Genomic DNA, 14654 nt, shown 5'->3' on the forward strand with positions numbered 1-14654 from the left:
AGCGTCAGCTGACCAGTGACACTGCTTCTCACTTTTTAGGATCACAAGGATCATATTTTTCTTTGAATTCCAATGGTCAAACAATTCAGCACTTCTGTATAATTTACAAACAATGCATTTTTTGCAGATGTAATTACTCCAGATGAGGTCTGGATTAGGGTGGGCCCTAAATCTAGTGACTGGTGTCCTGAAAAGAAGAGAAAGCTCCCAGAGACACACACAGGGAAGAAGGCCACGTGAAGACAGTGACAGGGATTGGAGCGGTGTTGCCACAAGCCAAGCAATGGCAAGAGCTACTCTGGAAGAGGCAAGGAGGGACCCTCTCTTGAAACCTTTGAAGAGAGTGTAGCCCTGCAAACACGTTGATTTGGGCATTCTGACCTTTGGAATTGTGAAAAAATAAGTTTCTGTTGTTTAAAGCCATCAGATTTATAGTAATTTGTTATAGTGACCATGAAAAACTGATAGACCCTGTATTAATTTTTTTTATGTATCTGTGTTAGCCCTGGCTATTTACTTCCTAAGTCTTTAGAGATAGGGACCCCTGTCCTTTTCTAATATTTCAAATATTCTCTATAATGCTTTACATGGGGCTAAAATAGAAACATGAAAATATCAGCTGCTTTTTTCCCCTCATTTTGCTTTTGTTGTTATTGAATATATCACACATACTATATGGTGCAAAAATCTTAAGTATACTGCTTGGCAATTTACAGGAAAGTAAACACACTCATGGAATCACTACCCAGATCAAGATAGAGGACATTCACAGCACCCACAAGCCTCCCCAGTGCTGCTTCCCAGCCAGAGACAACTTTCATTGCCACACATTAGTTTTGCCTCTTTTAGAATTTTATGTGAATAGAATCATACGGAGGCTTCTTTCCGTCAACATCATGAGATAGGATTTGTTCATATTGCTGTGTGTGACAGTTATATTTTTTATTAAATGAATATGTCACTGTTTATTCATTCTGTTGTTGAAGTTCATTTGAGTCGATTCCAGTGTGTGATAATGTTGGTGTAAACATTCCTGTAGTGTATTTTGCTGCACATCTAAACACTGAGGTGATTATGGTTGAGTCTGTTCCTGTGAGTGAACTGCTGAGTTGAGGGCTCATCCATGTTGCCAGTAGATTTTTTCTTTTTATTATAGTATTCCGTTGTCATGACTATTTGTTTATTTGTTCACCTGCTGTTGGACACTTGAGCTGTTTCTGGTATGAAACTGTTGCAAATAAAAATGTATGAATATTCAGTTTTTGGTGAACATATATTTTCATTTCTCTTTAATATGGAGTATCTAGAAGTGGAATTGCTAGACCTCACAGTAAGCATGTATTGAACTTTATGAGAAACTATCCAAATGTTTTCCAAAGAAGTTGTACCATTTTATGATTCCACCAGTGGGGATTTTAGTAGTAGTATGTCCTCACCAATATGTGTATTGTCAGTTTTCCTACTTTTAAGTATTTGAGTGTGTGTGAAATAATATATCATAATGGTTTCAATTTAATTTCCCTAAGTGACTACTTATGTTGAGCCTCTATTTGTGTATCAGGCATTTATATAGATTCTTTTGTAAAACGTCTCCAAAGTCTTTTGCCCAGTAGTTTATTGAGTTGTTTGCTCTTTTATTGTTGATTTATAGAGTTCTTTTATTTATTTTTATTTTTAAATAAAAAAATTTAATTTTAATTCTAGTATAGTTAACATACGGTGTTACATTAGTTTCAGGTGTACCATATATTCAACAATTCTATACATCACTCAGTTCTCCTCACAAGTGTATTCTTAATTTCCATCACCTATTGAACCCATCCACCTATCTCCCTCTGGTAACCATCAGTTTGTTCTCTAGAATTAAGAGTCTGATTCTTGATTTGTTTCTCTCTCTCTTTTTTGCTTCGTTTGTTTCTTAAATTCCACATATGAATAAAATCAAATGGTATTTGTTTTTCTCTGACTGGTTTATTTCACTGCAGATTGCTTTAGATAGTATGGACATTTTAACAGTATTTATTCTTCCAATCCATGAACATGGAATATCTTTCTATCTCTTTGTATTGTCTTTAATTTCTTTCACCAATGTTTTAACTTTACACAGTACAGATCTTTCACCTCCTTGGTTAAGTTTATTCCTAGGTATTTTATTATTTTTGGTACAATTGTAAATGGGATTGTTTTCTTAATTTCTCTTTCTGCTGCTTCATTGTTAGTGTAGAGAAATGCAACAGATTTCTGCATATTGATTTTATATCCTGTGACTTGACAGGATTCATCTATCAGTTCTAGTAGTTTTTTTGCTGGTCTTTAGGGTTTTCTATATTATAGTATCATGTGCAAATAGTGAAGGTTTTACTTCTTTCTTACCAATTTTGGTGTCTTTTATTCCTTTCTCAGGTCTGGTTGCTCTTGCTGGGACTTCCAGGACTGTGTTGAATAAAAGTGGTGAGAGTGGGCATCCTTGTCATGTTCTTGATCCAAGGAGGAAAATTCTCAGTTCTTCACCATTGAATAGGATGTTCACTGTGGGTTTTTCATATAGGAGTTCTTTTAGATATTCAGGATCCAATCTTTCTTCAATCATATATGTTTGCAAGCCTGTGGCTTGCCTTTTCATTTTCTTAGTAGTCTTCTTCCAAAAGAGAAAAAGTTTTAAATTTTGAGTAGTGCAATTTGCCATTTTTTGTCTTTATGATTTATGTTTTCTTGTGTTTTAGCTTAGAAATTATTATCCCAAGATTATGAAGTTTTCTTTATATTTTCTTCTAGAAGATTTATAGTTTTATGTTTAGATCTTTGTACCACTTTGAGTTTATCTATGTGTATAGCAGAAGATAAGAGTTGATGTTCATTTATGTCCCTATGATATATATATAGATGATATGTATGATATACATGATGATCTATATATAGATGACATATGTATGATATATATATATATATGATATATCTCCAGTTGTTCCAGCAACATCTATTGAAAAGACTATCTTTTCTTTATTAAATTACCTTGACACTTTGTTAAAAATCAGCTGACTACACATATGGGTCTATTTCTAGAGTCTCTGTTCTGTTCCCACTGATCTATATATATGTCTATTCTCACACAATACCACATTCTCTTTATTACTATAGATTTATAGTAAGTCTTAAAATCACGTAGTGTAAGCTCTTCTTTCCCAAGATAATTTTGGCTCTACTTTCCTGTGAATATCCACATAAATGGGAATGGAAGTGGTGACAACAAATATCCTTGCTTTGTTTTCTATTTTAGAGGAGAAAGCATTCATTTTTGTACCATTAAATATGAATAGGTGTTAATTTTTGTCAAATGATTTTCTGTATTTATTGAGATGATCATATAACTTTTAAATTCTAGTACTACAGTGAGTTACAGTGATTGATGAACTATAAACTTTCATTATTGAGATTGACTGTATTAGTCATGCTTTATTTTACTTTTCCTATATTGCTGGATTTGACTGCAGCTATTTTGTTGAGGAATTTTGTACTTAAGTTCTTGAACTATGTTGGTTTCCTTGTATTGATTTTGTGAGGTTTGGCATCAGCATATTGAGCTCATAAGATAAATTGTCTTCACTCATATTTTCTGAAACAATGGGATTAGTTCAGTATTATTTCTTTCTTAAGTTGTTGATAGAATTTACCACTGAAGCCATATGGGCCTTGAATTTGTGGGAAGATTTAAACGACAACTTCATTTTTTAAAATAAACATCAGCCTATTCAGATTTTGTATGATTGATTGATAAGTTGATTTTAGAAAGTTATGTTTCTCGAAGAATTTGTACATTTTGTTTAAGTTAGCAAATTTATTAACATGGTATTGTTCATAATATTATCCTAGTGTCTGCAGGATGATGTAGCAAAATCTGGGATGTTATTTTTCCATATTGGTAATTTGTTCTCTCTCTTCTCCCTTATTCGCCCCCACCCCCCGTGCACGTGTGTGTATGTGTTTGTCTATGAGTCTTGCTAGAAACTTGTCATTTTTCTTGAATCTACAATGGATGAAGTGGTGGGAAATTTCAGGAGAGATTTGGAAACTCTAAAAAATAATCAAATGAAAATTCTAAGACTGACAAATATAATCTCTTAAATTAAAAAAAAATTGCTGCATGGGATTAACAATCAGTTAAACCCAACAGAAAACGATTCAATAGAAATTATTCAAACTAAAGCACACAGAAAAAAATTTGAAAACAGAACTTCAATGACCTACGGGAAATTATCAAGCATTCCATGCACAATGGGACTTAAAAAGAAAGGAAAGAGAGTGGGTTAGAAATAATTTCCCAGTTTTCCCAAATTTGATTAAAAAATCCCATTCAACCCACATACAAAGGAAGTTCAATAATGACACTGGCAGAAGAAAAAAATCTGAAAACAACAGGAGAGAAAAAGATTTTCTATATACTGGAGAATGGTAATAACAGTAATGGCTAACTTCTTTTCAGAAACAATAGAAACCAGACAGCAATGGAATTGAAACTTAACAAGGCTGAAAGAAAACAACTATCAACCTAGAATTCTGTATCCAGTGAAAATATATTTCAAAAATGAAGGACAGAGAAAAACATTTTCAGATAAATTGAAACAGAGGATTTGTCACCAGCGGAAACATACATAAAAAATGCCAAAGGAAGTTCTTTAGATTGAAAGAAAATAATGGCATAGTGGAAATTCAGATCTACAAGAAGGAGGGAAAGGTCCTGGTATCTCATCACACAGTGGTGAGACCATAGAAACAGCAGAGTCCAGCTGTGTGTCTGAAAGTGTCCTGTGTGACTGAAACAAGGATGGTGTCCTCAGCAGACTTTTGCCTCAGGTAGAATGTAGAATCCCAGTAATGCTTTGTGTCATTTGTTTCTTTCATGGGCCAGATTCTCTAGCATTCATATTCATTCTTTGAACTTTCTGATAAATGCTCAACGAGTTCCTTTTTGTTAACTGTAAATAAAAACTGGAACTAGTATCTATTCTGAGGTTAAAAAAGGGATTATGCTGGCATTATGAGGATTTAAAGAGGTCATATATTAAAGTGCTTAGTACACTGTCTTGCACATTTTCAACACTCAATTAATATTAGTATGATCATCACTATCATTCATTTAAAAAATACTTTCTGAGTACCGGCTATGTGCTAGGTACTATCCTAGGTGCTTTGCACTCACTTTCTGAGTATCTGCTATGTGCTAGGTACTATCCTAGATGCTTTGCATTCACCAGGGGAAGAACAAGATCTTTGCCTTTTTGGAGCTTATATTCTAATAGGGGGACACAAACAAAAAACTGTAAACATCATAAGTGAGCAAATGACCTGGTGTATTAAGAAGTGATAAGTGTTATGGGAAAAGGAAAGGAAAGCAGGGTAAGGAGGACCAGAATACCAGAGGCCAGGGAATTGCTATATTATATAGTGTGGTGGCCTTACTGAGAAGATATTTGAGCAAAACCTTGAAGTAAATGAGAAGGCTGATCATGCAGATATCTGCAGAAAAGTATTCATGGCAGAAAAAATAGTTGATGAGTGTTCATAGTAGAGGGAGAGAGAAGGAGAGCAGTAGGAAATGAGGTTACTATTGCTCTGCATCTCTCTAGTTTGCGCTTCAGGGTTTTTTTTCCCCCGGGTCTGCTGAACAAATATTTCTTTCCTCTAATATGTTGGAAATATTGGGACAAGGTCTGTATGTATTTTTTTTGCACTACTAGTGTTTTGAAAATACACACTAAATGTGAACCTGATGGTGCTTGTTGAGTAAATAAGTATATATACAAATGCCCTTGCTTCAATTCTCTTAATCGTGTTTTGCATGTGGACAAAATGTTCTCAGTCTGTCTAGCCTGTAAGCTATGTGATGTCAGTGATCACTGATAGTATCCCAGAATCTCTCATGGCGTCTAGCATATGGAGATGCCCAATAAATGTATGTGGAATGAATGACTGAAGCCATAATTTTCTGGCCAAAAAATCCTATACATATATGATTTTATATATATGTATCTTTACATATATATACAGATATATTTTTACATACATATATAAAGATACATATATATAAAATCATATATATATATATATAATACATGGATATGGAATTTTTACAAGTCAATTAAAAAATGTTAAATAGGCTTCGTGTTCTGTTAATTGAGAGTACAGTATTGGCAGGGACATGACTCTATTCTCTTCATGTCCCCAGACCCCTCACTACTTCCATCACTATACTGCCACCACCTCCACCACCCCCCACCCTGATGTGACAACACATGAATGAGCAGCTATAAAGACCTGCCCCACCCATACACTTGACAACTGGGGGATGAAAACATAGTGATTGTATATGGTATTGTCATTTTTTCATCACAATACAACTTTCCTTGTTAGAATGGAGGTGCATTTATTGCCACATAAGATAAACCCTTGTCCTGAGAAATAGTATTAGTGCCCAGAGTCTATTGATTTTCTTAGTCTGTACATTGCCTGTTGTAATTTCCAAGCTGGCATATTTATGAACACTGAATATTACATTAGAAATTGTATTTTTTCATCTATATTACATTGCTTGAGAACATTGCTATAAATTTCAAATTTGTGCATCTAAAACATATTGCAAGTAAGATGTATGCTGTTCCCATTCCACTTAATATATATTGCACTGACAATGAATTAGCCAATAGCACGTTAGGAAGTTTTTTTGGGGTAATTCACCCATAAGATCAATAGTGGAAAAGAGGAACCTCCAAGTCCAATTTAATAGTCTGGCAATGATTTTGTGGTGACCTTGACAGGACTCCCAGAGTAAATAATTGCCATTTCCATCACTGTGTAAAATAGCTTGTTAGGTACAAAATATGTGGGTAGTTAGATATCATGAATTACTTACTGTTGGAGACCTTAGAGTGAGAGGATAATCTCCTATGCCAAAAGATGGAGGAGGCAGAAAGGAGTATTCAATCCTGAAGATGCTTCTAATCGCACTCAGAGAACAAAAGTTTTCAGCTAGGACTGTGGGAAAGTAGTGGCCACAAGGTAATTACATTTCTGGAACAAAGAAGGGTTAATGAAATGGGACCTTGTAGAACCAGTAAGAACATTATTAGAGAAGAGAGTCTTGAGAGCCAAGGCAAAGGGTAATGAGATAATGAAAGCATAATTCTGTACTGAATGTACAGAAGTCCTGAGGGTCTTAGAAAACGCATTAGAGGTGGATCTGACCTGGAAGACAGGAGAGGAGCTTGGGAAAGCTCCCTGTTTCTAGACGGACAGGCCACAGTGCCCCATTTGCTCAATCTTTTCAGGAGGTATGAAAATCCTACATCCTGCCACTTCCACTGTAGTGATTTTTGATGAGATTGAAAAAGTTTCTAGTTGACACAATTTATATCATTTCAGCAGCTACTGAATATTACATTAGAATTTTTTAAATCTATACTAGGTATTTTTAAAATCTATACAAGGTTTTCATACATTTCAGTACTTTTTAAGACATTCTTGTTCATGTTTCTTTCCTACCATCTCCATGACTAGCTTCTCTTTCATCTGTACATTATACAGATATTCTCCAAGTTTTGTCTTCCCTTTTTCTCGATCACACTCTTTTCCCTTGGGCAACCACATTCAGTCATTTGGTTTTGAATGACAGTGTATCCTGGTGACTTTCAAACCCAGTTACAGAGCTCATCTCTCTTGTTAATAAAGCTGAATTTCCAACCACCTGCTAGCCACAGATGTTTGTCTGCTTCTTGTAACTTAGGTTTATTACGTTCTCCCTCAAATGGATTTCTCCTTTTGTGTTTTCTATTCTGCTTTTAAGCACCACCATCCTAGTCTGCCTTTCACTTTGGCTTGCATCTCAAAATAATTTTCCTCTATACTCTGTGTCATTGATCCTATTTACTATATCTTTTTAATCATGCTACTTCATCCCTTCAGTTCCTACTGCTGCTTTTCTAATTAATATCTCATTCATATCCCAGTGAAATATTTTAAGAATTTCCTTACTCCCTTTCTATTCATTTATTGGTACATTTATTCAGTAAATATCGAATGCTATTATATGCCAGGTACTATTCTAGGTGTTTGTAATATAGTTGTGAACAAAACAGACCAAAAAATCTCTCCCATTAAAGAGCATATGCTACAGTGGGGCAGAGGGCATGATAAAAAAGAGAGGAAAATTCATAATATGTTAGAAAATAATGAGTAATATGGAGAAAAAAAAGCAGGGCAAGATGGAGTGTCAGAGAATACATTTTTATGTCCAGCAAAAATTTCATTGATAAGGCAGGTTTTGAGCACAACCCTGAAAGGAACTGAGGGAATGAGCCATGAATATATTTGGTGTGATAGCAGCAGTGGGGGCAGGCTTGATGTGTTCATTGTTCAGCAGTACCTTCCAAAGCAAACAGACCAAATTGGCTGTAATGGAGTGAATGAGGGGTAAGAGAAGAGAGGACTTATACTTTCATTCTGAGCAAGATGGGCCACTATTTCATTTATCAAAGAATCATATGACATCAGGCTCTGTTATCAATAGAAACTCCTCTAACTGTCATAACAAATCTAAGAGGCAGGTATTTTGTTGTCCTCCATTTTATAGATAAGAAATCCGAAGCAAAGGCACAATGAGATGTCTGGAATTTGACCCAAAGCTGCTTAGAGTCCATTCTCTCAGCCACCACACTATGCTACTGGAGGAACTTGAGTATAGAAATAATGTATTCTGAATTTTAATAAGATCACTCTGGGTGCTGTGTGGACAACAGGGCATCAGGTATAAGGTGAAGGCAAGGGACCAGTTAGGATACTATTTCAACAGTTAAGGCTAAAGTGATGGTGCCATGGACTAGGATAATAGCCACGGACATTGGAGAAGGGCTAATTGCAATTCACTTTGGAAGCAGATCTGATTAGGTGTCTCAACAGATTCTACGTGTAAAGTGTCATAGAAAGAGAGAAATACAATATAACTCCAAGGTTTATGGCCTGAGTAACTAGAAAGGTAGAATTGACATTTACTAAAATGGTGAAGGTGGGGGTATGAGAAAGAAGGAGGTGTGAGGGAAACATATTTGGGCTGGAGTATAGGTCATGATTTGTAGGTTTGACTTTGGAACATCTTAAGTTTAAGATACCCGTAGGCATCCAAATACATATGTTGAACAGGCAGTTGTATATATGATTTTGGGATCTGAAGAGAAATCAGGGTTAGAGATATAAATTTGGGAGTGTCAGTTGGACACAGGACTATGCTACTCAGGGAGTGAATATCGATGAAGAAGTAAAAGGGGTTCAAGGACCAAGTGCTGAGAAAAGTCCAAGATTTGGGAGATCAGAGAGTGCAGGAGTAAGTAGCAAAGGAGGTGAAGGAAGAATGTGGGCACAGAACAGAGACAGTGGTGTTGTGGAAGCAAGGAGAGGATAGTGTTTCTAAGGAGGGAATAATCAATTCTGTCAAATATAACTAATTGTTTGAGTAAAATGGGTACTGTCCTTAGGGTTAGGAATATGGACATCATTTGTGACCAAGAGCTATTCTGGTAAAGCAGTGGGTATGAAAATTTCATTGGAGTAGGTTCAAGAGAGAACGGAAGTGGAAGAGTCTGGGGCAGCAAGTTTAGATGACTATTTCAGGAGTTTTGCTGTAGCAGAGAAATAGTGTAGTTGCTAGAGAACATGTTACATTGAGATTCTTAGAAGAAGAGCTTGAGATGGAGATGTGGGTATCTGTGATTTATAGAGGGCATGCCTTGGGTTGACGGAATGAAGGAAGCCGGAGAGGGAAGAGGAAGGAGCTAATCAAGGATGAGATTTCAGCTGGAATTGGCTTTGTCTTGATCCTGCAGGGTACTCTGGAGTATGAATTGTACCACAAAGTTGGTCCTACCTTGTTGCAAAGGGTTGGCTGTAATCCCATGTAATTCAGACATGAGTGGTGAGCTGTTCCCACTTGGAGGTGTGTAACCTTTTGGTCCAGGCAGCTCCCATTTGGCCAAGGACAAGACTCCAAAGATAAGGGCATTTGTGAACTATTAGCATCCAACATTGCAGCTGGAGATGGGTCCATCAGCTTGGTTTAAAAAAAAAAAAAAAAGATCAAGGAGAGAAGCCAGTAGCATTCACTATAGGGGTCAAGAGAATTTATTTTAAGAGAGGAGATATTACAATGTGTTTCTCGTGGGTGGAAAGGACCTCATTGAGAGGGAAACATTAATAATTAATAAGGAAGAGAGCCATCAATCCCACCTCTGCAATTCAGCCTTTAAATTCCGACCATAAATCCCTATGTAGCATATGACAAGATTCTCTGAAAAATCATCCTCATCAGAAAACACCTAAAAATGCTAGCGAAATAAAAAACTTTAAAAATGCATTGCAAAGGGGGTCAAAAAGGTATAAGCTTCCAGTTATAAAATAAACCCTGGGGATTAATGTACTGCATGGTGGCTATGGCTAATAATATTGTATTGCGTATTTGAAAGTTGCTAAGAGAATAGATCTTAAAGTTCTCATTACAAGAAAAAACTTTGTAACTATGTATGGTGATGCATGTTAATGAGACTTATTGTGGTGATCATTTCACAATATATACAAATATCAAATCATTATGTTGTACACCTAAAGCTAGTATAATGTTATATATTGGTTACACCTCAATAAAAAAATAAAATTGCAAAAATATCACCTGAAGCTAATATAATGGTACATGCAAATTATATCTCAATTAAAAGAGAGAAAGAGAGAGAGAGAGAGAGAGAGAGAAATAGCCAAATATCTACATTGCTAAACGTGGAAACTTCAGAGGCCAAATGTGACATTTATTAATTTTCTTTTCTTTGAACCACTTAATTACCTTTTTGTGCCTCATTTTTTCATCTGTAAAATGAAAAAAATATTAATAATAGTACTTAGCTGATAAGACTTTTATGAAATTCATGTAAGAGATATATGAATATGAATTCATATGAATGTATGAAGAATGCTCAAATAATGCCTGGCAGCTGTCCTCCTCTTTCTTCCCTCCCGTTTTACTTGTGGAGTGAAGAATAGGAAAAGAGAAAGTAGGGAGTGGAGGAAACATTTATTGAAAGAAGGAAGAGGGGTAGGGGGATGGAGGAGGAAGGGAGAGGCAGTGGAGGAAGAGAGGGAATAATAATAGTTGGTATTTGCTGAGAGCTTTCTATGTGTTAAGCTCTGTTTTCAGTTCTTGATGTATTAAACTATTTTAATTACTATTTATGTATTTGCTCTTTTAATCATTAATATTTTAATCTTTTTGAATACTATTTCTTATAAAATTTACTTTGGACTAATCTTTTTATTTTATTTTTTATTAAGTAGGCTCCACACCTAGCATGGAGCCCCATCTGGTGCTTCAACTCATGACCCTGAGATCTAGACCTGAGCTAAGATCGGGAGTCAGCCACTTAACTGACAGAGCCACCCAGGCACCTCTGGACTCATCTTTTAGTCTTGGGAGGTAAGTACTATCATTAACCTTTTACTGCATGTGAGGAAACTGAGGTACACAATGGTTTAAGCAGTTTGTTCAAGGCCACACAATAGATCAGTGTAAAAGAACATGACCTATTAGAACAGGCTTCCTCTTCTTGGAGTGGGAGATGAAAAAGGGATAATGAGGAACATGACACTTGTTCTGAAATGACCATTCACTAGAGATGAATCAGGAAGAGAATGAGTTACTCAGCCGATAACGGATCTGCACAGGTGGAAAAGAGCCTGCAGAGTGAGTTCATTTATAGAATCTCTGCTGTGCTCAAAGTCACTCTTTCCCTCCCACTCTCACCTCTGGTCCTTGGATGAATGAGACTTCTGCTCCTCTGTCCTCCTTGCTTAGAATTTCCTTCTGAAGTGGTTGCTGGTTCTCTTCTGTGAAGGTAATTTTGCTAGGTTTGTCCCACCTATCCTCAGACATGCCTGAATCCTAGAATCACTGTAGCTCGGTTCAAGCTTCAGTGATAAAACTTAAAATATGCATTTTTGGTGAGAATACTGGATGTCATAAGGGCTTTTTGTTCCAGAAGATCAGCAACCATTTTTTAGAGTACTATGTTTACAGTCTACTTTCCTGATCTAGTAATATAAGAAATGTAAGAATACTTTATGCCCCTCCAAACTCCCTACATACTTTTAGTCTAGTATTGATAAGTCATTATTGCTTATATTATTTTCATGAGGTTCTACTTCTAACAGACAAGGGTATTTCTCTTCATTTTTCAAGCCCCTGATATGGTTCCAGCATATATATGAAACTCAGTCAATAATCAATGATAGGTTTGAATTTTGAAAGTTCTCAAAATTTCTAGGCAATGGATTTCACACAGTCAACTTTAAGGGGATTATTCTTCAGGAAGAATAAAATGCAATTTAATAAAAAGCAGAATGAAGTATAACACCTGTGATTTGGATTTAGTGGAATATTTGTTTTCAGTTATCAGATATTTGAACTAGAGCTGTGCTTACAACCTGTTTCTGTAGCATGTGCTAGGGAAAAGGAAATTCCCTCAATCATAAGAAACTTTTTGGTGGATGAAGCTGACATGAATTTCTAAAAATAAATTTCTTGGGGCATCTGGGTAGCTCAGTTGGTTAAGTGTTTGATTTCAGCTCAGGTCATGATCTCAGGGTGCTAGGATCAAGCACCCACATTGGGCTCCCTGCTCACAGGGAAACTGCTTCTCACTCTCTTCCCTGCTTGTGCTCTCTTTCTCTTTAAAATAAATAAATAAAATCTTTAAAAAGATAAAAATAACCTTTTCTTACCATTTGTTTTGCAAATCTAGTCTCCAAAAAGACTAGTTTATTCTACTGATGATAGAGGTATAAACTTTATAGAATATAAGTCATAATAAAATGAGGGAAAGTACATAACTCAATCAACAATTATCTTTTGAGTATCTCCTATGTATAAGGACTGTACTACTTGCTGGAAGTATAAAGAAAATAAACATGAGCTCTGTCATAGGAAAGTTGGCAAGAAAGACATGTATGAAGAGGTTTTTTCTAAGAGAAGTAGATGACACAATTGGAAAACAGGGACAGTAGAAGTTCAGGAAAGGTTAGTAAAAGAGTAATTTTGATTGAGCTGAGTTCTAAAGGATGAGTAAGAGTCACTCAGTAAGGAAGGAGGGGGAGGATGTTCCTCAAAAAAGAAACAATAGAATAGAATAGAATAGAATAGAATAGAATAAATACAATTATCTCTATTTGGAATGATCTACCTTTGGTTTTACTAAGCTCTAAAAGATGAGAGGCTAGATGATGAGTGAGAAGACTGGAGTCATAAATAGTCTTCACATCTTAGAGATTATCAGATATCATGCTAAAGAGTTAGGCCCTGGCATGTCCTATAGATATTGCTCTGCAATGATAAAAACATGTTAAAGACATGATTAAAATGGTGTCATAGATTAGAGTGCCAATCAGTGCAATAGGGAGACCAGAAGAGATCTACATTCATTTGTAGAAATTTAGGTTATAATAAAATTGGTATTTTTAAATCCATGGGGGAATGTATAACCTACACAATAAATAGTGTGTGGAAAAATTAGTTATTGATTAAGAAAAAAGGAAAAGTAGACTATTATCCTAACCATCCATAAAAGTAAGCTTCAGGTGAGTTAAGCAGCTGAGTACAAAAGAAATTATAAATGTATATGAAGAGAGATCATACTGAAACAAATTTTTAAAAATAAAATGGGAGGTGGAAAAGGCCTTTTAAAATAAGACATAAATACCAGAAGCCATAAAAGAAAAAGATTGACAGATATAACCTCATAAAAATTAAAAATTATCCCTGAACAATGAAAAGCATGATAAGGTTAAAAGATGAGTAACATACAGAGAAAACTATTTGCAGCACATTTAATGGATGACTGATTATTGTGTAGATTGTATACAGAGCTTCTATAAATCATTCAAAAATAGAAATATGGGCAGAGGTTGTAAATAGGCAGTTTATAGGAGAAATATAAAAGGCCAATAAACATGAAAAAATGCTTATCAATACTAAATTAGGTAAAAATGAATAAAATATAAATAACAGAAAATTTTGGTGGGAATATTGAGAAACAGCTACTTACATACATGGCTGATGGTCATGTAAATTTTTGGAAGGCAATTTGTCATTGATATGTCCAAATATATAATTCTATCTGGTAAAAAAATAAAAAAAAAATTCTCTCTGGTGATTTCTGTTTGGGAAACAAAGCACTTCCAAGTAAGCTGGTTCTACCTACAATTACAGAGGGGCGATGTGTGACTAGCTATTCTAAATGTCCGTAGAACATTCTATTTCTCTGGCCACAATGATTGATAGTGCAGAAGTGGGCATTTGGCCTAAACTAATCAAAGCAGGATCTCAAGACTCTTGCTTAGAATTCAGAGCCAAGGCCCTTTCTCTATTCTTGCTGGAAGTAGATGGGAAACATGATGCTCTGTGTTGGCAGCTGACTGGGATTCATGAGGTGATTTATCCTTGGGAAGAAGTAAATATTAGGGAAGGCAGAAAAGATGGTTGGTTGTGAAGAAGTGGAATCCATTGTTTCAAGTCTTTCCTAATTGATACATGTGCATATGCTTTAGCTGAGTAGTTTAATTTCTATGAATCT

General features: G+C 35.5%; 1 long non-coding RNA gene across 1 annotated transcript in view; it reads right to left on the reverse strand.

Annotated features, from left to right (window-relative positions):
• The window catches only part of LOC144297600 (uncharacterized), a 33948-nt gene extending 19728 nt beyond the window's left edge, over positions 1–14220 (reverse strand). Inside the window, exons 1-4 of the long non-coding RNA XR_013364563.1 lie at positions 14127–14220; positions 11831–11913; positions 9911–10093; positions 6908–7065 (exon numbers count right to left, since the gene is read on the reverse strand). This is a non-coding gene — a long non-coding RNA (uncharacterized LOC144297600). The remainder of the gene's footprint in view (positions 1–6907; positions 7066–9910; positions 10094–11830; positions 11914–14126) is intronic.
• Between the last annotated feature and the right edge of the window lie 434 nt (positions 14221–14654).

This window comes from Canis aureus, chromosome 25, assembly GCF_053574225.1.
Source record: "Canis aureus isolate CA01 chromosome 25, VMU_Caureus_v.1.0, whole genome shotgun sequence".
Classification (NCBI taxonomy): Eukaryota; Metazoa; Chordata; class Mammalia; order Carnivora; family Canidae; genus Canis; species Canis aureus.